This window comes from Balaenoptera physalus (assembly GCF_965194825.1).
Source record: "Balaenoptera physalus genome assembly, chromosome: 16".
NCBI lineage: Eukaryota > Metazoa > Chordata > Mammalia > Artiodactyla > Balaenopteridae > Balaenoptera > Balaenoptera physalus.
Genome location: NC_138898.1, coordinates 22,209,513 through 22,236,999, shown reverse-complemented (window position 1 = coordinate 22,236,999; position 27,487 = coordinate 22,209,513). Strand labels below are relative to the sequence as shown.

The window sequence follows — 27,487 nt, the reverse complement described above, 5'->3', positions numbered from 1 at the left end:
CTCCCTGGGCTTCTGGGGACTCCCCCCATCTTGCTTTTCCCCCTCAGTCCCTCCTTCTCAGCCTCTTTTTTCTATATCCAACCCCCTAAATGCTGATTCCCCCCCGGGGCTCAGCCTCTGTCCTCTGCTCATTCCCTCCATACTCTATAGTCTTTAATTTCACCCATTGCCCGAGCTGCTTCAGTACCCCTGCATCCCCCATGCCGGAAGCCCCCTGCCAGTCCTCATCTCCAGCCCAATCTCCAGAATCCAGAAGTTCAAAGGCACCTCATACTCCACATACTCAACAGACAACTCTGTTTGTCCAAAATCTGGTCCTTCACTAGAGTCCCACGTCTCATGGAAAGACACCAACCAGACACCTGGGCTCTTCCTCCCCCGCTTACTTGCACTTGTCCCCCATCTACAGGCTGGCCTTGTGCCTTGGAGACTTGACCTCCCAATGGCTCCTGAATCCTTCCTGCTCTCTTCAAGTCTACTGCCAACGTGTTAGTCCAAGCCACAGCCCTGGTCTGGATCATGGACGGGAAGTTGCCCTCTACCAGGTTTCCCTTCACCCCTGCAATCCTTTCCTCACTAGAAGCCAGAGTGATATCTTCAACATGCAAGTGGGAACATGTCACCACTATTTTAAAGCTCCTCCATCCAGTGGTTAGGACACCACGCTCTCACTGCTAAGGGCCGAGTTCTATCCCTGGTCGGGGAACTAAAATCCTACAAGCTGCATGGCGTTGCCAAAAAAAAAAAAAAGAAAAGAACCCCTCCAAAACCCCCTCCATCACTCTTGGGATCAAGCCTCAAACCTTCCCAGCCTGCTGAATTCTCCAGCTGATTTCTCACCGTCTTCACCATCACTCACCCGCCTTCTTTCCCTTCCCTTCGCCCGAGTCCTGCCCCTCCCACTGCAGAGCCTTCACCTGGAACACTCATTCTGATTCCCCTTAGTGGTCGATACCTGTTCATCTTTCAGATCTCTCTAGGAAGCATCAGCAGACCCTCCCATCCCTGACTTGGGGCCCCCGGGCTGCTCTCGGCACCAGGCACCTCCCCTTTGTAATTATCAATTTTGTTATTATCCACTTACTCCTAGGACTGCTTGATTCATGTCTGTTTCCTCGTTTAGACGATCAGCTCCACGTGGGCAGGCATGTGTCTGCCCTGTTCACACTGTCTCCCCAACAGCCAGCCAGCACATAGGAAGGAGATACTCAGAAAATATTTGTTGACCTGAGTTGAAAACCTTCCCCTGAGTCCACACTTCACTTTCTAGCTCCCAAACAATCCTTGAAACTTTTCTAATTATCTAAACTTAATTATCTAAACTTCGGCAAGAGGGGCGTCTTCGCCAACTATCTATTATCCTCAGGCGCTGCAGTCAGGGCTCTGCTCCATCTCACCCCTGAAACCACTCTTGCTGAGGGCTCCGATAACCTCCTAATTACCAACTTCAGTGGGTGTTTTTCCATCCTTGTCTTATTGGAATTCTCTGCAGGGTCTGATATTGTTGATCACCCTCGCCTTCTTGAAACGCTCGGCTCTCTTGGTTTCCATGACAACACCCTCTCCTTGTTTTTAACCCGTCTCTATGACGCCTTTTCCTTCCCAGTCTCATTAATCAGAGCCTCTGACTCAACCACCCTTGAAATGTTAGGGTCCTGAAGACTCGATATTGTGAAGATGTCAATTTTCTCCAAATTAATGTACAAATTCAATGCCTTCCTAATCAAAATCCCACCAGGGTTTTCTAATGGGAACTTAATAAGCTGATTCTAAAGGTCATAAGGGAGAGGAGATGGGCAAGAATAGCCAAGATAATTTTGAGAAAGAAAAACAAGTGGTGGGAACACAGTAGGAGGAAAAGGATTGAGTTTGCCCTACTAGGTAGCATAGGATAAAGCAGCAGTGATTAAACAATGTGGCCAGGAACAGACACATTGATCTATAGAACTGAAGAGTTCTTACCATATTCTAGGACGGGCATTTCAAATGATGGGCATTGGTTGTCAGGAGCACGAAGCCCCTATTCCTCGACTCTTTGACAGGGGCCCTCCCAAGCAGCCTCCCTCACGCTGGACCATTTTCTTTCCTTTTCTGATCATCCCTCCTCCCTACCTTCAAAACTTGTCTGATGCAGGTACCATTCCCTTAAGACTTGTTTTTTTTCTTGGTTTTTGTTTTCTTTTTTCTTGGTTTTCCTGTTATAAAAGTAATATATGATCTTGGAGGGTGAGTATATTGTATACTGTGTTCATTACGCTATTCTTATTCTCGTCTGTATTTTTGAAATCTGTTATCATAAGAACAGTGATACCTGATCATTGCAGAAAATGTGTGCAGTGACTAAAGCATGAAGAACAGAAACATCTCGAATCCCAGCACCCACAGTCATGTTCTGTGAAAATGCATCTGAAAAACACATCTTTTCTTAGCCTTTTTACGCGTTTGTTTACAATAAATACTTTTATTATATATATAATTTTGCGCCATCCTCTTATACTGATTATATGCTAAGCACTTCTCTGTTAGTCAACATTCTTTGTAATTATTATGTTTAATGGCTGCCTAATAATCTATTTAATGAATGAAACATAATTTGGTTAACCATTCCCCTGGGGTTGGAGATTTTGATAGCTTCTTTTTTTTTTTCCTTTTTATTTTTTTCCCTCTCATAAATAAAGCCACAGTGCAAATCTTTCTGCACTAATCTTTCTTTCCTTTAGATCATTTTCTTGGGATGAGCTTCCTGTAAATGGAATTCCTGAACCAAACAGTATGAACCTTTTTGAGGCTCTTCACACGTCTTAAGCAAATTGCCTTCTAGAAAGGTTTTGCCACTTCACAGTCCTGCCAGCTGTGCATAAGAGGTCCCATGCCACTAGGACCGAGCCAGCACTGCCAGCCTCTTGTTTTGTAGTGCCTCCTTCAATGGGCCCAAAGTGGTATCTCTCCATCCTAATTTACATTTATTTTATTATGACTAAGTTCAACATTTTCAACTGAATTTGCCTTTTGAACTTCATCTTTCATAAATGGACTCTTGCTGCCTTTCATTGCCCCAACATTTCATTATGAAAATTCTTACTGCTCTGTGAATGTTTTATTTATGAGAATTTTCAACACACAGAACCTAACATTTCCTATAGTCAATTATATTTGTATTTTCCTTTATAATTCTCTCTATGGCTGTGAAGGCTACAATGGCCTCCCTCAATCACAGTTTAGATAATGAATCATTTCTACTTTTTTTTCTAGTTAGTAGTATAATTTTTCCTTTTTTTTTTTTTTTTTGCATTGAACTCTTTAAATCACCTGACATTGATTTTGATCGTTAGGACAGAGGGAGGGTAAAAATTGCTCTGGGTTTCCTAAATAGAATAAAGATCATTTTGCTGCCCCACTTAGTGACAAATCCTTCCATTCTCCATTAATTTGTGATGCCTCTGCTCTTCTCAGAAGGCACAGTGATATTCTAGGGATCTCCATCTGGGTTTTCTATTCTATTCCACTGAGATGTTTTTCTATTTTTGAAAAAAATATTATTTTGTTTTATACTGCAATATCTGTTAGGGTTAGAACCCTTGAAATCTCTGTTTATTATCAGATCAGTTGCCCAAGCATCCAACCCCCACGTCCAACTTCCTTTTGGGTATCTCATCTTGGGTTTCCCACAACACCACTTGTCTACACATATACACGTTTTTCTAGCTACTTCTTCTCCCTGGAAGTCAAATTGTATCATTGTGCTCCATAGGGGCAGGCCAGTGGCGGGTATGGCCCTGAAATCTGGAGGCGGGGTCAGGAGATCTGGATTTAGCACTGCCCCTGCCAGTTAGGCACTGTGACTCTGTATGCCTCAGTTTCCTTTTCTGTAAAATGGGCTTGCCATAACCAAATGAGGTGGAGAACATCAACATAGCTTCATTCTCCACTCAACAAATGTGTGTGAGGAGCAGGAACACCAGAACGGGCAGGGAAGAAATGGTCTCTGAAGAAATGGCCTTCAGGGAGCTTTTAGGAGAATAAGTAAGAGTAAGGACTGTTTCAGGGGAGAGCCTTTCAAAACAGAGGAAAAAGGCCACTACTGAAGAAATGGTTACCAGGCCCATGAGGGAAATGAATGGAACGTTGAGGGAGGAAGTGGGGCGGGGATCCTGCTCTGGTGGCCAGAGAGGGCCTCCTCTGAGGGGACATTTAAGCCCAAAAGGCTGAGAGGAGGTAGGGGAGAGCTTTCCTGGGGCGAGGGACAAAGTGAGCAAAGCCTGCAAGAGAGGAACTGGAGTAATTCGCTGTAGCCTGAGGATAGTGAGTTGGAGCAGCCAAGGGGATTGAAGAGATGGATGGGCAGATCGGGCCTTGCTGGCCTCGAGAAAGAGCCCGGGTTTTGTTCTAAGGGCGCAGGAAGTCACTGCGGGCTGCTGATGGGGAGGAAAATGACGTGATCTCTTTTACTTTTTAAGCGTCTGCTTTTACTTCTGTGTGATAAGTGGATAGGTGAGGAGCAAGAAACAAGGCTGTTTTCCTCTTTCTGACTTACTTCACTCTGTATGACAGACTCTAACAGAAAAACAAATACCGTATGCTAACACATATATATGGAATCTAAGGGGAAAAAAAAGTGGTTCTGAAGAACCTAGGGGCAGGACAGGAAAAAACACACAGACGTAGAGAATGGACTTGAGGACACGGGGAGGGGGAAGGGTAAGCTGGGACGAAGTGAGAGAGTGGCATGGACATATATAAACTACCAAACGTAAAATAGCTAGCTAGTGGGAAGCAGCCGCATAGCACAGAGAGATCAGCTCGGTGCTTTGTGACCACCTAGACGGGTGGGATAGGGAGGGTGGGAGGGAGGGAGATGCAAGAGGGAAGAGATATGGGAACATATGTATATGTATAACTGATCCACTTTGTTATAAAGCAGAAACTAACAGACCACTGTAAAGCAACTATACTCCAATAAAGATGTTAAAAAAAAAAAAAAAGAAACAAGGCTGTGAGGCCCTTGCGGCAAGGAGATGGCAGGCGGGGGGAGGCGGGAAGCAGGTGGGGGGCACGGGCGGAGGTAAGGGTCAGACTGGGGATGATTCTGGAGACGGAACGGCCAGGATTTCCTGGGACTCCATGGGAGGCGTGAGGGCAGGGGAGACTCAAGGCTGACTCGAAGGGCCGGGTTTGGGGAACTGAGTCGAAGCCCGGGCCTTTGGCAGAGAAGGGGAAGGCAAGCGGGGAGAGAAAGTTTTGGGGAGAAGAAGTTAGCATCCTGATTGGCTGTGGCAAGTTTGGGGTGTTGGTGAAGGACATCTGAGTAGAGATGTCAGCCAGGTAGTTGGGCAGGCCAGTCTTAAAAGGGCAGCGCTGAGGTCATTAGTGCCCACCCAGGGTGAGAAGATAGAGGAAGATGGAAAGGGCCTAGATGTGAGTCTTGAGGGAACCCAAAACTTAGGTGGTGGGTGGACGAAGCCAAAGAATAGACAGTGAGGGGGTAAGTTAACTGGGAGGTCTTGGTGTCATGAAGGCCAGGGAAAGGTGTTTTCAGGAGGGGTTATCAGCTGGGTCAGTTGCTGCCACGAGGCCGAGTGATGTAAGGAGAGAAAAGCTGGATCGGGCAATGGGAGTTGTTGAAAAGAGCGGGTGGGGACGACACGTGGCCAGTGGGCAATGCCATCACCTGTGAAGAGCTGGGTCCACGTTGGGAGGAGAAGTCCCAGTCCTTCCTCTTGTGCACATCCTCTGAGAGCCCCTCCCAGCGTCCAGCCATGGAACTAACCTGGTGACATTTCCAACCCCCAACCCTTCCACCCCAACCTACACTAACAGCTTCTTTTGCCTCTAATCTCACTTCCTCAGAAGTTCTCCCAATGTCTTTTTGGTAGAAAGAAAAAATTCGGAACCTCCACTTCAGACACTTGATTTCAAGCAGAAAATAATTATCCTGCCTCTACCTAGCTCGCTGCCTGTTGCTATGTACCAAAAGGCACAAAAAAAAAGAATAAAGACGTGGCCCCAGACACGAGGCAGGATGAAACCACTGCTAATTACAGCTGTAGTACTACTCAGAGGGCAGAGACAAAGCCTCCAGAAAAACATGGAGATCAGGTTACTTGGTAATATGTACATTATTTAATTTGCCCCTTTCCACAAACACAACTAATCCCTTCACCTATACACTTAATCCCACTGCTCTGGGACCCCTTTTACCTGTCCCTGCTTTTCAAACTCAGGCTCATACAGCCCTCCGCTCTCCAAATGTCAACTTGAAAGAAACAGCACCTTCTAGAACCTTCTTTCCCCCCCCCAGGTCCCCCTTTTCCCTCCTGCTTTCTCAGCCAGTCTCCAGGTCATCCTCCACCTAGCTGGGCTTTGCCTCCTCCCCCAGAGTTGCAGTGGCAGAGGTCCCCAAAGTCCAGGTCCAGGGCGTGCCCTCACCTCCCCCGATGTCTGTGCACTTGGCCCACCAGTGGCTACTCTGTCCTAGAAACTCTCCTTCATTGGCTTCTGAGGCCCGTCTTTCCTTATCTTCTCTTTCTTACACTCCACTTCCATGTCCAGACCAGCCCCGTCCAATGTCAGTGTTGGCCAGGGCTTAGTCTTCTCTTTCACTGAGTACCTTTCCCCTCAATCTTATGCATCCCTAATGCTTTGCAGACCTCCTGGGAGCTGATTCTCCGAACTGACTGTCCAGTCCAAGCCTCCTTTGAGCTCTAGACCAACGCATCCATCCTTCTCTTTAATGACCACCCTCCCATGTGCAGTGCAGAGCTCTACCTTGAGCTCCAGAACCCGAGAGCCAAACATCTACCAACATCTCAGACATCTCAACCCTGTGACCGAAACGAAACTCCTGGTCTGTTTTGAATCACTTGATTACCCTTTTTGAGTTCAAATTCCTAATCCTTCTTCCCCCCAGTGATCCTCATTTGCTGTTTCCTACTTTTTAAAAAATTAATTAATTAATTATTAATTTAAAAAAGATTTTTTTTGGGCTTCCCTGGTGGCGCAGTGGTTGAGAATCTGCCTGCCAATGCAGGGGACATGGGGTCGAGCCCTGGTCTGGGAAGATCCCACATGCCGCGGAGCAACTAGGCCCGTGACCCACAACTACTGAGCCTGCGCGTCTGGAGCCTGTGCTCCGCAACAAGAGAGGCCGCGATAGTGAGAGGCCCGCGCACCACGATGAAGAGTGGCCCCCGCTTGCAGCAACTGGAGAAAGCCCTCGCACAGAAACGAAGACCCAACACAGCCATAAATAAATAAATAAATAAACCCAAAGTTTAAAAAAAAAAAAGAACTTACCTGATAAAAGTAGAGCAATAATTTAAAGCAAATCTGATTATTTGTGAATGTATTTTAAAAAATAAATAAATAAATAAATAAAAATAAAATAAAAAAGATTTTTTTGGTGGTGTTGGGTCTTTGTTGCTGCGTGCGGGCTTTCTCTAGTTGCGGCGAGCGGGGGTCACTCTTCGTTGTGGCGCAGGGGCTTCTCACTGCAGTGGCCTCTCTTGTTGTGGAGCACAGGCTCCAGGCATGCAGGCTTCAGTAGTTGCGGCTCCCGGGCTTTAGAGCACAGGCTCGGTAGTTGCCGCACACGGGCTTAGTTGCTCCGCGGCATGTGGGATCTTCCCGGAGCAGGGATCGAACCGGTGTGCCCTGCATTGGCAGGCGGATTCCCAACCCCTGTGCCACCAGGGAAGTCCACCTATTTTGGAGAATGACAATGCCACTATGGTAGGAGACACTTGGCAGTCACCTAGAATCTCCTCCTACTTCACCTGAGACATCCCATTGTGAGGCTGGTGTATCTTACCTCCTAACTGTTTCCATCATCATCACCAGTAGCTTAGTCCAAGCCATCATCTCTCATTTGGTCCACTGCAGTTGCCTGCTAATTGGTCTCCTCAAATCCACCCTTCCTTCCAATGATCCAATCTTCACAGAGCAGCCAGAGTGGTCTTTTAAGAATACACACCTTTTTCATGCCCACCTCCTACTTGAAATCATTCAATGGCTCTTAGAGAAAGATCGACTTTGATTTCTCCAGCTTCACCATACACCACGGTCCCTCGCTCTCTGACATTGTTCCTACCTGAGAGTCATTTCTCTTTGGTTCTTGCTAACAGAAACCACTCCAGGTGATATGGACTGATCTATGAGAGTCATGAAGGGCAGGCCTATTTCTCTCGTCAGTGACTGCCTTCTGAGTGGGCATGTGGTGCAAATCTAATCAATATGAGTTGGTGGTGGTAGAGTCTTCTGGGAAGGGTTTCTTAGTCCTCAAAAAGAAGTATCAATTTAAGGAAGAACCACTTTCTTTCATCCATCTCTGGATGTTGGTATCGTGGATACAATGCCTGGAGTGGCTGCAGCCATCTTGTGACCATGGGGACAGGAGCCCATAAGCAGAGGATGGGAGAACTGAAAGATGGACAGAAACTGGGTCCTTGATGACATTAGAGCTGCCTCCCTTGGGATTCCTCATTATGTGTGATAATAAATCTCTTACTGTTTAACCATTTTTGAGTTGGGTTTTCTGTCACTTGTGTCAAAATCGTTCTTCCTGATAAGTGCTGCAGCCATGATGGCCTCTGGTTTCTGGAACGTACCACCCTCCTAGCACAGGGCTTCACACATGCTGTATCCTTATATGCAAAGCTCTTCTCATTTCTAGTTAACGTCCACTCCTCTGATCAAATATTACTTCTCTGATCTAGGAAGATTTCTCCATGGCATCTATCAGAGTTTAAAATTAGGGATTTCTTTATTGTCTTGATTAATATCTGGCTTCCTCGCTGGACTGGCAGTTCTATGTGGGGAGAGACAAGGTCTGTCTTTGCTCAGCATTGTGTACCTTCCCACGCATCTGTCCCAGTGCTTAGATGAACCACTGATTCAGTCAAGATTCTGGTAGGGTGGTGCACCCAAAGGATTTAACTGAAATTATTTTAATGAAAGGACTATTCACAAAGTGTGGCAGGGTTAAGGGTTCCAAGAGATGACCAAGGACCCAGAGATGAGCAACAGTTGGAAGCCATCAGTACCTCTAGGCCTAAAGAGATGAGAGGAGGGTGTGGGATTTCAGAACCTGGAGAGAAAGCTGTGGCTTTAAGAAAGGGACCCCACCTGTGGCCATGAGTAAAGGATGGTAGTCACTGCCAACCCACAGACCGTAGGAAGGCAGCCAGGAGAACCTCACTCTCCTTCCCCCTCAACTCTCCCACTGGTTCCTCCATTGGTCAAACTCAACTAGAAACCAGAGGGCAGAAAGCATGGGTGATATAAAGGTTGGCCATCCAGGGCACGGAACAGGATGCGAAAAGAGAATGGCTCTGGAGGGGCCAGTGAAGAATATCCAGAACAGTCACCAAATGACCCTCTAGCTACTCAGTTCAATGCACCTTTCCCCTTTCTTATCAGTCTTAACCACCCTGCAGAATTTGACAGTGTAGACAACCCTGCCATCAAGTTTTTCAGGATCGGAAAGGGCATCAGAGGGAGTCTTCTCCATGGCTTGCTCTCCTCCCTCGAGACATCTCCAATCATACCCACTTGTTCCCTTTCAGCTGGGTTCAGAAGATGGATCCCAGCTCACAAATCATTCCTCTTTTCATCCTCTCCCTCTCTGCTGATGCCCTTTTTCAAGAAGAGAAAATTCTAGGGTCTCTCATTTTCAAAACTCCTCCATTGATCACTCGCATTTTTCTTGCTGCCACCCAACTCCTCCCCTAGTCATCCAGCCTCAGGAGAGGTCTGCATCTCCTCCACCCATTCACTCCATTGCCCCTGTAAACTAGCTTTTACCCCTTCACCCCCCAAAACAGTACTTGCTGAGGTTCATAATAGCCCCCTGATTGCTAAATTCAAAGGGCTTTGCTTCTTATTTTTCTGAGATTTGGGCCATATCAGAGTGTGGATTACTTTCTCCTTGAAACTCTTCACTACCTTGGTTGCCTTGGCAACCCCCTCTCCTAGTTGTTTATCTCATCCCTCAGGTCCTTCCTTCTCTCTCTCCTTTGTCGACCACCCACACCTCAGTCAGCCCCTCAGATGTCACCATAACTCACGATTCTGCCCTGGGTCCTCTCCCATTCTCTCCCTGGCGATCTTACTCACTCCTAGAGTCCCTGTTATCCTCTGTCCCTGGGTCAGCCCCTCCAGTCAAATCTCTTCCTGGACTGGGATCCAGCTGCCTGCTGGGCCCCACCTGGCTGTGCCCCCAGCCCAGCTCTACCCGAGACTGAGCCCATTGTTGCCCCCTTCAAACTACCCCCCATGCTGTGCTTCCCCTCCCAAGCACCTCCCCACCATCCACTGAGGGCCCCACCCAAGAAACATGGGAATCACCCTTGGTCCTTTCATCCCAACAGCCAACCATCACCATGCATTTCTGACTTTATTTTCTAAAGTTTTTGGGTTCTGTCCATCCCTCTTGCCATTGCTCCAGGTCAGGTCTCATCCTATCTTATGCGGACCATAACCAGAGTCTCTTAATTGATCTCCCTACCCAGAGACTGTCACTTTCCAAATCTAGCCTTCACACTGGCTCCCACAGTGATTTTCCCACACCACAAATCCGAACACATCGCTGGTGTAAAAATAGCACCCACTGGCTGCAGGATGGTGTCCAAACTCCTTGATGCGGAGGGCATCCAAGGCTCTGAAGGGTCTGATCTCTATCCACTTCTGCAATCCACTCTTCTCATTCCATCTTTCTTCTCTAGTATTCCAGGAACACCAAATGCCCTGAAACTTACTCTTGCTACTCCTCACTTCTGGGGCTTTGCTTGTGCTGCTTCCTTTGCTTGGAATGTCCTTCCAGTCCCTTCTACCTTGCTTATTCCTACTCATCTTTAAGAAATCAGACCAGTGGTCACCTGCTCTGGAAAGTTCTGTACATATCTATGTTTCATTATTGCACTTACCATACTGTATTATATTGGTCCACTTACATGCTGTGTAGTAGGACACTATTCTGTACGTTTCTCAATGTGTTTCCCACCCCCCACACACTTCCTTGCCTGTCACTGTTTTAATGCATAACAAACAGGTCCAAACTTTAGTGACTTAAAAACACAATTTATTATTTCTCATGGTTCTGGGTGTTGACAGGGCTCAGCTGGGTGGTTCTTGCTTAAAGTTACTGATGCAGTTGCGGTCAGAAGGCAGCTGGGGCTTGAGTCATTGAAGGCTCAACTGGGCGTACTGTGCAAGATGGCTCATTCACACAGCTGGCAGCCGGGGCTGTTGATCGGAGCGCTTACATGTGGATTCACCATAGGGGTTGGACTTCTCACAACATGGCAGCTGGATGGCAAGAGGGAATGTCCCAAGACCAAGTGTTTCAAGAGGGCTGTGCAGAAGCTACAAAGCTCCCAATGATCTAGTCTCCCAAGTCCCAGAATGTCTTTTTTGTTATTGGCTCTATGTTCTAATGGCCAAGTAAACACTAAGGGCAGCCCAGATCCACAGGGAGGGAAAGTATATAGACTCTACCTCTTGATGTGAGTAGTAGTATGTGCATACAGGGAGGGCAGGAATTGATGGTGGCCATCTTTGGAGACTAGCTACCATGGTCACTCTCTCCCCATTCAGTCAGAGCTTTGGGGGAGGATTTGGGTTGTTAACAGCATGAAGGCAATAAGAAAGACAGTCAGTGGTTTCAGATAGTCTCTTGAAACCTACAACAGAGACACGGTGTTTGGTTGTGGTCACTGGTCTTTTGTAAAAAGAACCCAAGAGACTCAGAACTTGAAACTGATGCCATGAACAGGAAATAGGGAAGAATGCAGAAGCTGTCTTTCTGCCTGTAAGGGATAAAAGTTTGACCACCTAGAGGGAGGAGGGGAATCACATGGAGACAGAACTAACAGTAGATGCTAGATCTCCCAAAAGAAATTTGGGGGTATCCCAGAGTAGAAGGGGATATTGCCTGGTTCCTCATGGGGTTTCCCAGGAGACCAACACCTCCCAGCAAGGGCTGGAGAGGTTCAGAGCCCTGATGGGAGCAGGTGTTTGACAGATGGGCCTGGGGGTGTCCTCCACAGTCCTCTGTGTCCCTGTAGCAAGGTGATCATGATGAGGGTATAGGGTAGCACGTGAGTGTAGCTGGTGGACTTGGAAATGCTTTGTGGTCAGGGCAAGGATTCGGTGGGGACGTCTTGGTTCAGTGGATGGCAGTAGATAGAGCCTGGTGATCCAGAATCAGACGTACACCATGGGACCAGGGCAAAATAGGAGAGCCCAGAACATGGACCACCCTCAAGGAGAAGGGAAGCAGCGGTGGAAAGCGGAGAAGCTGGAAGTGGACCAAGAATCTACTTAAGAGAGACTCAGGGAACGTTCAGATGCGACTGCATTTACCTCAAACCGACTAAGTTTGTGCTACTGAACAGAAAAGGAGGGGGTGGGGTAAGAGTGACCTTGAGTCATGGAGAAATAAAGAACTGTATTTTGGCAATACAGCTGTATCTGTTTGTGGCAGTTTCTGGGCCAGCAAACTGGGGCTATCTTCAACTTTTCATCTTCTCTCATCTCTTGTGCTTGGTTGGCCCCGGGGCTCCTATTTCTACTTCTAATCGTCTCTTCAATCCACCTCCTCGCCACCTGCCGCGTTGTTTAGCTCAGCACTGCATCCCTTCTCACCTGGACAGCTGTGGCGGCCTCTTAGATATTCTCCCTGCCTCCAGGCTTGTGGGGGGCCCCTTCAAACCCTTTTCTGCAGGCAGCCAGAGGAGTGACAGGACATATTTATTGTTTTCTTTACCTAGACCAGTGCAAACTCTCCTGGAAAATCATTTTGCTGTCCCGTTTTGAATGAAGTTCACCTTCTTATTACATTACCCACCTTATTGACCATCACTGATTGATTGACTCTTAACCAAATTCCTGCACTCTCACCTCGGGATCTTTTGGTCACGAACTTGAGGGATGCAAAACATCGGTAGCCATGAATGCCAGCATGTGGAGAAGCAGGTCTGGGTGGGTGGGGCTGGCATGCGGCGAGACATGGAGACATGGAGATGGGAGAGGAAGGGTCTGACAGTCAAGTCTCTGGCTTCAGAGGACCTGGATGCCCAACTAGCCTGCCTATGGTTTGGCTACAGAAGCCAATCAAGTTCTGTTTCTGTCTGAGCTGGTGTGAGTTTTTTTTCACTGGCAAAGAAACATGACTAAATGAAAACGTGATCACATCGGTCTCTCTGCTTAAGCACGTTCACTGGTTCCTCACTACCCTTGGGATAAAAGCCCAAATTCCTCAGCATGATGCACAGGTCACTGCTCTCCCTCCTGTTGCATCCAGGCCCCAAACCTGTGTGCCCCACACATGCTGGACTCATTTCTGTCCTTGGTGTATCCCATGGAGGTTGCTGGCCTCATGGGGACCAGGTGAGAGATGAGATCCACGCCTATTCTGCCTGCTCCCCTCACCGCCCCCCAATCACGCAGCTCTCAAGTCTTTTGAATCCAAGTCTTTACCTAGGATTTCACCTTGGCAGTCTCTTCTAAACTCTGGGCCCTTCCTTTTCCTATATCAAAACTTACCTCTCTCGGGCTTCCCTGGTGGCGCAGTGGTTGAGAGCCCGCCTGCCAATGCAGGGGATGTGGGATCGAGCCCTGGTCCAGGAAGATCCCACGTGCTGCGGAGCAGCTGGGCCCGTGCGCCACAGCTGCTGAGCCTGTGCTCTGGAGCCCCTGAGCCGCAACTACCGAGCCTGCGTGCTACAATTACTGAAGCTCTCGTGCCTAGAGCCCGTGCTCCGCAACAAGAGAAGCCACCTCAATGAGAGGCTCGCCCACTGCAACGAAAAGTAGCCCCCGCTCGCTGTAACTAGAGAAAGGCCGTGAGCAGCAACGAAGACCAAATGCAGCCAAAAATAAATAAAATAAATAAATTTATTTAAAAAAAACACAAAAAAACCCCAAAAAACTTACCTCTCTCATGTTTTATCTCCTAAGAACTTGGGTCTTTGCATTTTTTTAATTGCAAAAATAATTTGTGGACATCTTAGAAAATTGCTAAGTACCAAAAGTACCCAGAGGCAACCACTGTTCACATCTTGATACACTTCTTATCAGAACTGTTTTAAAACAAGTCTTCTGTTTCTTTCCATGTAATACATACACATTGTTAAAAAAAAAAACAAAAAACCAAGAGGATAGAAGAGCAGCCTTCTCTGCCTTCTCCCCATCCCCAAACTCTCACCCCAGAGTATGTGATCTGTTCCTTGAGGTCACCTCTCAGCTCTAAGAAACAATTAGATCCCTTGCATTAGGAAGGATGCTTTCACCAGCATCTAACAAAACACCCGAGAGTGGCTTAAACAGTAAGACCATTTTATTTATTTCAAAGAAAGTCCAGAAGTCAGTGGTGCCAGGTGTCCGAACTGAGTCAGCACAGAGTTGCGTCTCCTGGCCTTCCCCTCCTGGTCACAAGATGGCTGTCAGAGCTCCAAGTATCACGTTTTCACCCAACAGCACCTAGGCAGAAAGGAAGGGGCAGGACCAATAAAGCTCTCCAGATGCATCTCTTTAACCAGGGAGGAAAGTGCTTCCTTGAAGCTGCCTGACAACGTCCACAAGATCCTAGTCAAAATCGGGTCATGAGAGTTTTCTGACCAGCATCTAGGATACCCTATTTCTAAATAGTTCATAAGACCCACTGATATCCCATGTGGCAGATTAGGCTTTGGGTCACTTGGAAACTACTCCCCTCCATCCCTGCTTCTCCCACCACAGTTGTCAAGTACCTCTGTTGGTTATCTTTTTAATTTTAAGAAACCTATTTGCCCCTTCACTCCTGACTCCACTGTGTGTCCACAGACGCTCCTGTGCCTCCCATTACCGTCCCTGTCAGTCCTCCGACCCCTTCCCTCCACTGCTATCTCCCAGCTTCTACATCTTTACTTTCACATCTGCCTATGGTTTGGCTACAGAAGGCCACTGGTCATCACATCGTGATGGATGATAATACTGACATTCCGTTCTGTAACCATAATAAAATCCAGGTCAATACAAAAATTGAGTATCAATGAAAAGTGAAAAGGAAAAGATAAAATTCTCGTTACTTGAGACAACTATACCATGTAACTTCCTGTGGGTACCTACCTATGCATTTACAAATTTTTTGAAAGTCTAGAAAAGTGTACATTGGGCCCATTACAGTAGCAGCCTCTGGGTAAGAAGGAAATGGGATGGCAGTGGGTGGCCAAAAGGGACTTTAGATTCATCTGCAATGTTCTATTTCTTAAAAAGGAGAATATATTCATGTTGCGCTTGTGTCATTAAACTTTAATTTGAAAAAATTCCCATTCATTTTCAGCCAATTATGCCAGCTCTGTGTGTTTGGCAGTGCTGGCACGTCTGTGTCCAGGAAGGAAGAACGTTTACTTTGTGTGTGTCTATGAATGAAGTACAGTGATTAGTGGATTAAAAAAAAAAATGTAGCAAGCAAAAGAAAAACAAAACAGGGGGTGCAGAGAGAACTCATTCACAACAACAATAAAAACTATAGGAATAAACCCATCAGGAAATTGGTAGGTTCGTTACGGAGAAGACCATAAAATGGGACTAAAGGGTAGACAAGATGATCAGAATGAGTGTAGGGCTATACTGTGTTCATGGATTGAAAGACTCAGGATTGTATTGATGTTGATTTTCCCCAAATTAATCTTTAAATTCACAGAACTTGACAAGCGGGTTTTAAAATTCATGTGGAGGAGTTAACGTGCAGTAATAGTTAGCTGAGTTAACTGAACAGGAAGCACAATGAAATGGAGCATTTTACTTAACAGATATCAAAAGGTGGTCTCAAGCTAGAGCGGATAAAACAGTCTGATGAAGACAGAAATATATAGACCGGTGAAAGAGAACCAGCGCCTCAGACCTACCTAGACATGGCAATTCAGTATATGAGGGAGTTTCACTTCAGATCAGTGGAGAGAGAAGGAACTAGACAGTCCGTCATGTTGCAATAATCAGCTGTATGTTTGCAGAAAGGTTAGATCATATCTCATTTCAATCATAAACATACATTCCAGCTGCATTCAAGACCCAAATAAAAACAAAATTACTAGAAAGGAATACAGAGTATACTTAAACCTTAGGAGTAAGAAAGGCCTAAACATGATATATAAATACAAGGAATAAAGGAAAAGATGGATAAATTGGATTACGTCAAAATTGATAACTTCTGTCTAACAAAAGCCCCTACAAAATTTGAAGGCAACAGACAAGCTGGAAGAAAACATTTGCCATATATATATATATATATATATATATATATATATATATATACACACACACACACACACACACGCACACACACAAAAGATTAATATCCAGATTATATTAGGAAACTCAAAAATCAATAAGATAAAGACAAACAACCTAATTTTTTCAATGAGCAAAAATAAACAGATCATTCAGAAAAGAGAAAATACAAATGCCTAAAACACATATGAAAATCTCACTAGCAAACAGGTATGTATAAACTTTAAAAAATGATTCAATTTTTCACCCAGCAAATTGGCAAACATTTAAAACAATCGCTTATGGTGTGGGGAGTCCTCCCATACCCTCTGGCTAGAAGTTTAAATGGTACAGAAGTTATGGAGGACACTTTGGTAACGTCTAAAACTAAAAATGTGGAAACGCTGAGAACACACATTCCACTTCTCAATCACTACCCTAGAGAAACATTACAGAAGAGGCACGTGTAAGGCTGTTTTCTGTGGCGCTGCTTATGATGGAGGAAAGAAAAGGATGCAACTAGATGTCCATGGATCTTAGGAAGGAAAAATGTAGCACATTCATGGGAATGAATATAACACAGCTACTAAAAGGAACTGGCAAGAGCTATTTGTATCAGTATATCTTAGAAATATAAGATGGAATGAAAAAACACAGCTTACAGTAAAATCTTTTATAGAGTGGGATGATTCATTCAAAATACCTCCATCGATACTTACCTTTCTATGGAAGGAGACACATAAAACTGTGAGGGAGGGAGGGAAACTAGGATTTCAGAGGGTGGCGAAAGGAAACTTTAGTTACGTTCATATTGTCCTACTTTCAAAAGGAAAATGTATTCATGCTTTACTTCATTAATTAAAGTATAATCTGAAAAGATTCTAATTTGTTTCCAGGCAATTATGCCGGCTCTGTGTGTTTGGTGGTGCTTGCATATTTGTGCCCCCGGAGGAAGAATGTTCACTTTGCGTGTGTGTCTGCAAGTCAAACCCACTGATGGGTAAACAGGTTGAAATGAAATATGGAAAAACAAGGGCCAAACAAATAAAGGGAGAGGAGACCCTATTCACAGTTGACAACAAAGCCTGTAATAAACCTAGGAATAAATTTATCAAGAAATATGCAAGACTTTAGAGAAAACCATAAAACTTCCCTGAAAGACATGAGAGTGACCGGAACTGAGAGATAATAGCAACGAGCATTGGCAGAAGACTCAAATATGATAAAGGTGCCAATTTTCTTCAAACTTACCTAAAACTCAATGTGATCCCAATTAAAATCCCAGCAGAATTTTTCCTGAAACTTGACAGGCTATTTTAAAATTCATGTGGTGGGACAAATATGCAAGGATGATCAAGGCAATTTTACAAAAACAACAAAGAGGGTGGGATTTGTCCTGCCAGTTAGCAAAGCATATTATCAAGCTCAGGAGTAGACAAATAGATCAGTGGACCAGAAAGAGCTCTGACATAGACCCGCATTGGAATTTAGTGTCAGGCAGAGGCAGCAGTTTTAAATCAGTGGAGAAATGATATATTATTCCATAAATGGTGTTGGGACAATTACCTATCCATTTGGGGGGAATGAGGAGGAATTAAAGTTAGATCCTAAGATTCGTGCATATGGAATTTATTGTTTGTATATAGTATAAGGGCTTAAATATTATGTATACAGAAACTATAAATTTTAGAGAAGGAAATACAGAAAATACTTATGACCTTGATACAGGGAACACTTTCTTAAATAAGACTGTAAAAATGGCCTAAAAGTAAGATTAGCAAATTTGATCGTATCAAAGTTAAAATTTCTCTAAGACAAAAAGATACTACACAATTAAATGACACAAATCACAATGTAGAAAACATCTGCAATATACATGACAAAGTATTAATATTCAAATAAAGAACTCTTAAAAATCAATAGCAAAAAGACAAGAAAAACCTTAAAAAAAAAAAAAAAAAGAAACAGGCAAAGGATATACACAAGCAATCCAGAGGAGGAAATGAAAACGGACAGCAAACACATGAAGACTTCAGTCTTGCAGGTAATTCAGAAAAATGCCAACTAAAGCAAGATACTATTTCTCACTCATCAGACTGGTTAAAAATGGAAAACTTGGACATGGTCTGGGGAAATGGACACACACGCTGCTAGCAGGAGATTACATTAGAAGGCAATTTGGAGAACACTTTAGAAATTTCTATTAGAATTTAAGATATGAATACCCTATGACCCATCAGTTCCATTTCTAAGTATCTATCCCGGAGAAATACTTGTATATGTGCAAAATGAACAATTATAAGATGCTCTTACAGGTTTGTCTTAATGGAACGACACTGGAAACATTTTAATAGTCAATCAATAGGAAACAAGAAAATCAAACATGGTGTAATCGTAAGGCCGCCAGTCGCCAGCTGCAAGGAACACTGCGGCAGAGCACGTCGGCTACACCAGGAGTCCCACAGGGCGCACTAAGCTGAGAGCAACACCTCCAGCTTGTACACATCATGTCTGTGCAAACAAACACACGAAAAGAGAACAGAAGATGTGTTTCAATGGGCATTGGAAAACATTTTGGATGAACAGCAAAAGCCTAAGAGCAGCTACCTCGGGAGGGGGAGAGGGATCTAAGGGTGGGGGGGTGTTCAGTAGAGACTTCTTTATCTGTAATACTCTAATTTTATTGAAAGGAAAATGTATTCATGTATTACTTGCATAATTAAATTTTAATTCAAAAATTCTAATTCATTTCCAGCCAATTAGTTCTACTTTATATGTGTGCTGTGCTCTCATTTGTGTGCCCAGGGACAAAGCACATTTACTCTGAGTGTGTGTCTGTGAATGAAGCATCGTGATTAGTAAATTGATTAAAATTTGGAAAGAAAAAAGAAAAAAGAAAAAAGAAAAACCTTTTACACTCACAAAAGGAGCAAAACTGATAAGGTGCTCAGGAATAAACCTAATAAGAAATGTGAAAAACCTTCATGACAAAAGCGACCAACCTTTATTAAAAGGCATTAAAAATCAAACCAAACAAATAAGACTTTGATTAAATGGAGGCAGATACCATGTTCACGGATGGGAAGAACTGATATCCTAAAGATGTTATTTCTCCCTTCAATGAAATCCCACACAAAATTCCCACAGGATTTTTTTCATGGAACTTTGACAAGCTGATTCTAAAGCGTATATGAAAAAGTAAATGTGCAATACGACCAAGGTAATTTTAAAAAAGAATAAAGGACAAGGAAGGGAGGGGTGCTTAACTTACTGGGTAGTAAGATAAAGCTTTTGCTCATTAAAATCTGGTATTGGCCCAGAAGTAGACAAACAGATCAACAAACCTGAACAGAGTGTAGACATAGGGAACTGGGAGAAAAGATAGTGTTGGGACAATAAATGGTGCTTAGCCAACTGGTTATCCATTTGGAAAAAGATCAAATTAGATCTCTGTGCCACACCATACATGGAAATCCGTTTCAGATGGGTTAAAGAAAAACATTAAAAAAAAATACAGAGGGCTTCAATGTAAATACAGAATGTATGTATCATTCACGTGGGGGGGAGGTTTCTTAGACAAGAGTGCTACCTGCTCTAGTGCTAGCACTGCAGATGTTATCACCACAGTTTGATATGATGCTTTAATATCCTGTTTCCAGTCGGACCGTACCTCCAACCTCCCGCATGTGCCTGTGGAGCGTCTCCACCTGGACCTCACAGACCCCTCTTCCTCTTCCTCTCAGCTCAGCCTGGTCCTGGGAAGAAGGACTGTGATCCTGGATGGGCTGAGGTTGAATCCAGCTCCTGCTACTTGGGCTCTATGTCAGAAAGGCACTTGCTTCTCCAGTTTCTGTTCCCTCCTCTATGATGTAGGGTGACGCTCTGTTGCTTGTGGGGGAAGGTGAAGTTCACATGAGATGATGAATGTGAACATGCATAAATGGCACAGAGCTTATAAGGATGAGGAGAGCCGACTTCTCTACTTTTTCTCCACTTACCCACCCGCGCAAACCCCTGCCACCATGACTTAATACCCCAATTCTTTCCTGCATCATAATTCCGGAGAATCGTCACAGATTCTTTCTGGTCAAAAAGTGTGAATGTTGACTTCAGATTTTTTCATTCCAAGGCAGATAATATTGATTCAGCACCCAAAGAGCTTACTGCCTGTTGCTAGGTGCTGAGAAACACAAAAAATAAGAAGACAGGATCCCAGCCATGAGACAGGATAAAAATGGTGCTAATTAGAGCTGTAGTTGGTACATAGGTCAGATAAAAGCTCCCAAAAGAACATGGAGATCAAGTTACTCTCTAAAAGGTAAATAATTAAATTTTGCCCCATTCAGTCAAATACACATTATTGCCCCAAACTAATTTATCCATCACCACACTTGAACCCAACCCCTGTGGGAACTCATTTCACTAATTGTCTCCATCCTTAATCACTCCATTACTCAGGCTCCCTTCCCTCAGAATATTCATATGCCAGCACTGCTCTTTCCTTGAAGACTGAAATTTAATTTAAAGGGCCTAGACTTTGCTGCCTCTCTCCTTCCTCTCCTTAATCACCCCCCCAGCACAAGCTGCCTCCGTTAAGGTCCCCAGAGGTCTCCCATGGGCCCTGGGGGTGGCAATCAGCAGGGACACCAGGCTGCCCAATTCCAGGGGCACTATGGTGATTGTGCAGTTGCACATCGGAGGGGCTTGTGGATGTGCCCTTGACCCCTGACCTTTCTGCACATACCCACTGATGACCACTCCATCTTTCTGCTGAAAGACCTCTCTGGCCCTTTCTTTTATGTACCTTAGGAGGATCGTTCTTTCCTTTTACAGGCCCCACTTGTTGGTGCCTGGCCTCTTCTTCCTCAGCCTCCCTCATCCCCTCAGAATGCTCCAGAAACCTGATACCACTTCAATTCACATTTCCACTCAGGATCCCTCAGGAACTCTGAACCGGTCTCATTCAGTGTTCCAGGTCCATGCATTTCATTCAACCACCTCCTCCCCATCTCCCAGCTTGGATGCCTCAGCTGTCTACCACCAGACTTGGGGGCTGCCTCACAGGCCTAGCTTCTTTGTAGAAAAGCACTGCCACGCCACCAGTAAGGCAAGCCAGAAACTCAGGGGACTTCTGGAATACCTCCTCCTCTCCCTCCCCCTCTTCAATCCATCCAGCACCAAGACTGACCAGAATGTGTTGTGTACAAACAGACAGAAGCTTCCTAACCGGTCTCCCTAAGTCTACCCGTGATTCCTCTAATGACTTCTCCATGGACCAGCCAGAGTCTCAGATGACAGGAAATACTAGGGCAGGCCTCAGGCACGCGTCCCTCACTCTCAGGATGGACACAGGAGCTCAGCCCTGGCCTCTAAAGCTCTGCCCAGCCAGCACTGCCTGCCTCTCTGGTCTCACAGCACCTCGCTTTGCACACACTGTTCCCTCTGCCCCGAATGCTCTTCTCCAATTTATTCTGTCCAGTTAACTCTGTCTCCTTAGCTTGGTTCAAGTGTCACCTCCTCAGGGAAGCCTCCTGGAGTTGGCCTAGGGCAGGTCCCCTTGTTGTGCACCCTCCAGCACTTGGTACCTTTCTTTTGGAGTGCCTGTCAAAAGTTATACATTTATGTGTGTGATTATCTGATTCACGTCTTTCTCCCCTACTACCATACAAGCTCCATGAGAACAGGAAATCTGCCTATTTTAACTCATTCACCACAGAATCCACAGTGCTAGGCACAATGCCAGGCACAAAATAGGTGGTAAACTAGACTATGCAGAATGAATAAACTTTTGTCGTCACTAAACAACACGTCACATTTGAGCGTTGACATCTGCCTATGAACTTGCTCCTGTCTTTCCTACGCTCAACTTTCCCACCCCTGTCCTTCACATCTCCAAGTCTTCTTTCCAGATTCCTCAAAGGACTCTTGGCGACAGATTCACCTCTTCCTCACATCTCAACATTATTTAAGCTTATGCCCCATCACTCCTCCAAAATGCTCTTATTAAGGTCATCAAAAGCTTACTCATCATCAAATCTAAAGAAAAAAATCCTGTCTTTATCTTATTGGAATTCTCTGCTGCATTTGACAGTGTTGATTACTTTCTCCTTGAAACTCTTCACTACCTTGGTTTCCATGGCAACCCACTCTTCTGGTTGGTTGTCGCATGTCTCAGGCCTTTCCTTTTCTTTCTCCTTTGTCGCCTACCCACACCTTGATTGGTTCTTCAAATGTCACTGTAACTCATGATTCTGCCCTGGGCCCTGCCCCATTCTCTGGTGATCTCACTCATTCTCCGGGTTCCCATTACTCAAGTGGTCATGGCCCTGGGCCAGTACTTCCAGTAGAATCTCTTCCTGAGCCCCAGACCCTTGATCCAAGTGCCTGCTGCGCTCCACTTGGCTATGACCCTGACCCCTTGGCTGTATCTGAGACCACTGTCTTGCTCCTCAAACTGGCTCCCCATGCTGCGGTCCCCTTCCCAGAGGTCTCTCCACCGTCCACCCAAGACACATGGGAGTCTTTGTCTTCAGGCTCTCTCTCCCCCTAACAGCTGATGATCCATCATTTCTGGTTTTTATCTTCTACAAGTTTTGGATCTATTGCCATCTCCACTGGTCTAGTTCAGGCCTCTCCCTCTCTTATCTGGACCCTGGCCTCCTAACAGGCCTCTGCCTGGTTACTTCCTATAATGGATGCCTGGGGGGGTTGGGCTTTCTAGCATCCCTTATTCCACCCTAACAACGCTTGTTACATTTAGGGAGATTTCCTGTTCCCTATTTTACGTGGCTGTGGTGGGACATGGGATGCTCTCTCACACAGAAGCCACAGAGGCCTCTCCTTCAGGTCTTGCCTCTCACCACCCCAGTCCTGTCAGAGGATGGCATGAGGCCCGAGCTCAGCCAGTTAGACCAAGGCTCCCTCTTGACTTTGGAAGAAATAGAATTACTCGATGTCCAGGAGACACCACCAGGTAGTGGTGGTGAAGACCCTGAATGAAGCATTCAAGACTGTGCCCTATCCCCACCGACTTCAATGCCCATCATTCCTTCCCTCTATCCTGCCTCTCTGGGTCTCAGCTTCCTAACCTGCGAAATGGGACTAACGGTAGCTGTCTGCCTCACTAGGGGAAGGAGAGTGGGTTTGCCATGACCAGATGAGACAATGGTCACACCTCACCATAAAAACTATAAAGAGCTGTGCCCACACCAGAGTGCAGAGCGCATTTCCTGAGACCCAGACAGCCTCACATACAGACAGCTTGACTTTTATTTCCCTGTTTGTTAATTCCTTGGTATTTGTCACAAAATCTTTGCGGTTAAAAAATTCTGAACCTCCATTTCAGACATTTGATTTCAAGCAGAAAATAATTATTCTGTCTCTACCTAGCTCGCTGCCTGTTGCTAGGTACCGAAAGGTACAAAAATGAATAAGACACAGCCCCAGACATCAGGCAGGATGAAACTACTGCTAATTAGAGCTGTAGTCAGTACTCGGAGGGCAGAAAAACAACCTCCAGAAAAACACAGAGATCAGGTTACTTGGTAAAATGTACATGATTTAATTTTTCCCCTTTCCGTGAACACAACTAATCCCTTCACCTATACACTTAATCCCACTGCTCCGGGGGCCCCTTTCATTACCTGTCCCTGCTCTTCTGTCCTCGCATAGCCCTCCTCCCTCCAAATGTCAGTGTGTAAGAAACAGCACCTTCTAGAAACTTCTGTCCTCTCAGGTCCCCCTTTTCCCTCCTGCTTTCTCAGCCAGTCTCCAGATCACCCCCACCCAGTTGGGCTTTGCCCCCTCCCCCAAAGCTGCTATGGCAGGGGTCCCCAAAGACCAGGTCCACGGGATGCTCTCACCTCCCCCGACTTCTGTGCATCTGGCACATGAATGGCTGCCCTGACCCCTGGAAACGCTCTCCTCCCTGGGCTTCTAGGGCCCCCACGTCTTCGGTCCTCTCCTCCGGCCACTCCTGCTCAGTCTCCTCGGCAGCATCCTCTTCCTGCATCCGTCCCTGAAGTGTCAGTCACAGCTCAGAGTCTGGCCCCGCCCCATGAACTCTGCACCTTCCCCTAGTTCTCCATCTACCCCCTAGGCAGATGTCCACACTTCCTCTGTGAGCTCCAAACTGGCATGTAGACTTTCTTGACAACAGCTCTAGTCAAGGTCACCAATAGCCATTTTTCCTCCTTACCACCCATGCCCTTTGATCTTGCCTCTGATTTATACAGACAAGAGGACTTTAGGTGACAGCCCTTTCAACCTCTTTTCCATCACGTCTATCCTTGTTTCCTCTCAGCCCAGCCCAGAATTTCGTCCTGACCCAAATCATAACCCTAGCAGCTTCTCCCCCATATTCCAAACTCCCCAGGACAGGTGCCATGCTGCCTGCTTTCCCTCCTTCACTTTCCTCTGCCCACCTTGTGGGGGCTTCTGACCCACCTCTCACAGGAACTGCTCCTGTGAGGATCTAGGGGGCCCCTAATTGCTCCATCCAGGGGGCCCTCAGTCCCTACCCAACTGGCTTTTCTCTTTTGTTGGCTGATTATTCTCTCTTGGAAATGCTCCACATCCCTGGGTTTCCATGCCAACACAGGCTCCAGGTGCTTTTTCCATCTCTTTCTGCTTTCTCTTTTGCCTTTGTGGGCTTTTCTTTCTCTCTGCCCACCCTTAAATGGGGGAGAGGTTCTCTGTCTTAGACCCCCTTTCTCTTCTCAGCTGCCACATTCTCCTAGGGCAGCTCACAAAAGTCCATGGCTACAACTGCCATCAGTCACAACCCAAATCTTTCATTCAAATCTCTGCTGGGATCCAAGCTCTCTCCTAGTTCCTCACAGGCCATCTCCACCTGGATGCCCACCTTTCATTCAACTTGTCCAAAATTGAGCTCAACGATCCTCTTCTAGCCCCCAAGCCTGCTCTTTCTCCTGGGTATTCTCCTATCCGCCCAAGACACAAACAGGGAAGGCATCCTTGACTCTCTTTGTTTGACCCCAGCAACAGTCAGTCAGCAGCTTCTCCTAACTTTACCTTCTCTTCATCCTCTTGGCCCCCACCCTAATTCAGGCCTTGCCCTCTCTACCTGGACCAAAGCAATCATCTCCTCACTGGTTCTCACACCTCCAAATGTCTCCAAGTAACCAGAGTCATCATCTTAAAACAGAAATCTAACCATGGCGCCTGCCCACTCAAAATGCTTCAGTGACTCCCTGTTGTCAAGAGGAAAAAGACCAAACTCTTCAATTAGACAGTCATGGCACTAGGTGATCTGGTCCCGCCTTCTCCATCCCCTGCCTCTTATTTCACACTTTGGCAACCCTGTCTATGAGTTTATCCGTGATGCCTCTCACTTCTGTCTCTGCCCTCTACCTGAATAACTCCTACTCATCCAGGCACCTCGTCTAGGAACCTCCCTGGATACTCCCATAAAGCTTCACACTTGTACCACCCACCCCAGCTGCTCCATGCTTTGCATGTGTCCCAAGCATATCTCTGGCCTTCTTACTACATATCATTTTAGAATCTGTGTATTTTTCTACCTCTTTGACTGTGTGCCCAAGAGCAGACAATATATCTTATTTATCTTCACATTTTAACACCCAGCACCATGCCTGACACAAAGTAGACACTCAATAAATGTTGTATAAATATATAGGCCATTTGCCCTTTCTTGAAACTTTCATCTCTCTCCTCTCTTTGACTATCATATTACTTTCCAAAAAGTTACACCAATTCACATTCCCCTTCGCACTTAGTGCCTCTTCCACTGTATCCTCACCAGCATTGAGTATTCTTAAATTTTTTTCCCCTAATTTGTTGGTGAAAACTAGTGCTTCTTTTTCGTTTTTTATCATTGATCTTCTGATATTAGTGAAATTGAATATTTTTTCAAAAACTTTTGTCAGTTCTATTTCCTCTTCTGTAAACTGTTTACATGAATTACATACCTGTCTGTTGCATTTTTACTGTTAAGGTTTTGTGTGTGATCTTTTACACAGTATGGATCTGCAAATAGTTTACCCATTCTGCCTTTTGGTTCTGTTTGTGACATTGTTTGACTTTGGAAATACTTAGTTTTGATGTATTCAAATTGGTTGGTCTTTGCCTTCTTGCATTTTGTTGCTTTTTAGCTTAGAGGGGCTCCCCCTTTCAGACACGTTAAATATCCAATTCCTTTTCTCTCTGGTTTTTAATGGGTTTATGTCTCCTTTCTGATCAAAAGTTTTTGAATTTGGGGGTGTGCTCTGAGGTGAGGTTGAAAATGGATTATTATTTTTCAATAGTCAGAGTTCCAACTTTGGACAAGTCTTCCCCTTGTGGCTCTGACACTGAGCTAAGTTATTCCTGGCTGATTATGGCATCAGGACCACAACATCCTCAGAGAATATGCCACCTGGACAGGGAACCAAAAGGCTATGGGAAGGTATGATTCTAGACACAATAACAATGAAATGCAGGGAAGCATTTAAGGGGTGGCAGCAGAAAGCCTTTCTGCAAGCCCTGCCAGGACAGTGTGTGGAAAGATAGTTCACCCACTTTGCCTATATGAGTGGCTGAATCTAGCTGGCACCCAACAAACAGTCCTGGAAGCTTCTGACTCTGCAAGGAAATGTTACTCGGGGACCACAAGGGAGGGAGAGCCCAACCCCTCCCCTCACCTGCATCAACCTACCTGCATAGACTCTGCCAGGACATTTCACCATCAGCAAAAAAATCTCTCAGCCAGTTCCTGCCACGTTCAGCTTCCAGGGGGCTGCAGCCATCACCACGATTCCGCCATGCTCCAAGATGTGGACTGACCCAGATCCTGGGGTCACCATGCCCCTTGTCCAATTACTGTTCTGGGTACCAGGGCATCTGAGGGTGATGCTAGAGCTAGAAAGGAACTCAAGGATTATCTAGTCCAACTGCTTCATTTTACACATGGGGAAAAACTGAGGCCCAGTGAGGGGAGGTGACTCACAGCCACCTGTTGCCACAGGAAGGGTACCAGGCTATAGAGCCTTTTGCAAGGTTCTTCTCACATATCTTTTGTGACATATTAGTGCCTGCGATATCTGTGTGTAAAATATTAGTCTAGAGGCTGGAAAATACTGCCACTTCAGAGTCGCCAAGAGGAGACTTGGGAGGCAAACTGAATTCCCTCACTTCTAGGAGAGTGAGGGCCACTTAATTCCTTAGGGAGTCTAGAGATTGACTGACTGAGCCTTCCACCCATCCACCCCCTTGGCCAGCCAAC

The 27,487-nt window shown here is 45.7% G+C and overlaps 1 protein-coding gene across 6 annotated transcripts in view; it reads right to left on the bottom strand.

Moving 5' to 3' along the window:
- Positions 1–14,314: 14,314 nt before the first annotated feature.
- The window catches only part of BLCAP (BLCAP apoptosis inducing factor), a 28,179-nt gene continuing 15,006 nt past the window's right edge, over positions 14,315–27,487 (bottom strand). For 2 of the 6 annotated variants that reach the window (XR_014254889.1, XR_014254890.1), the window contains exons 3-5: positions 26,921–27,123; positions 19,916–20,133; positions 14,315–14,475 (exon numbers count right to left, since the gene is read on the bottom strand). The gene's annotated coding sequence lies outside the window, so the exon portion shown is untranslated. Of the gene's footprint in view, positions 14,476–17,890; positions 18,757–19,915; positions 20,134–26,920; positions 27,124–27,487 lie in introns of those variants that run through there. The other 4 variants (XR_014254891.1, XR_014254893.1, XR_014254892.1 and 1 more) reach the window with 4 other exon arrangements.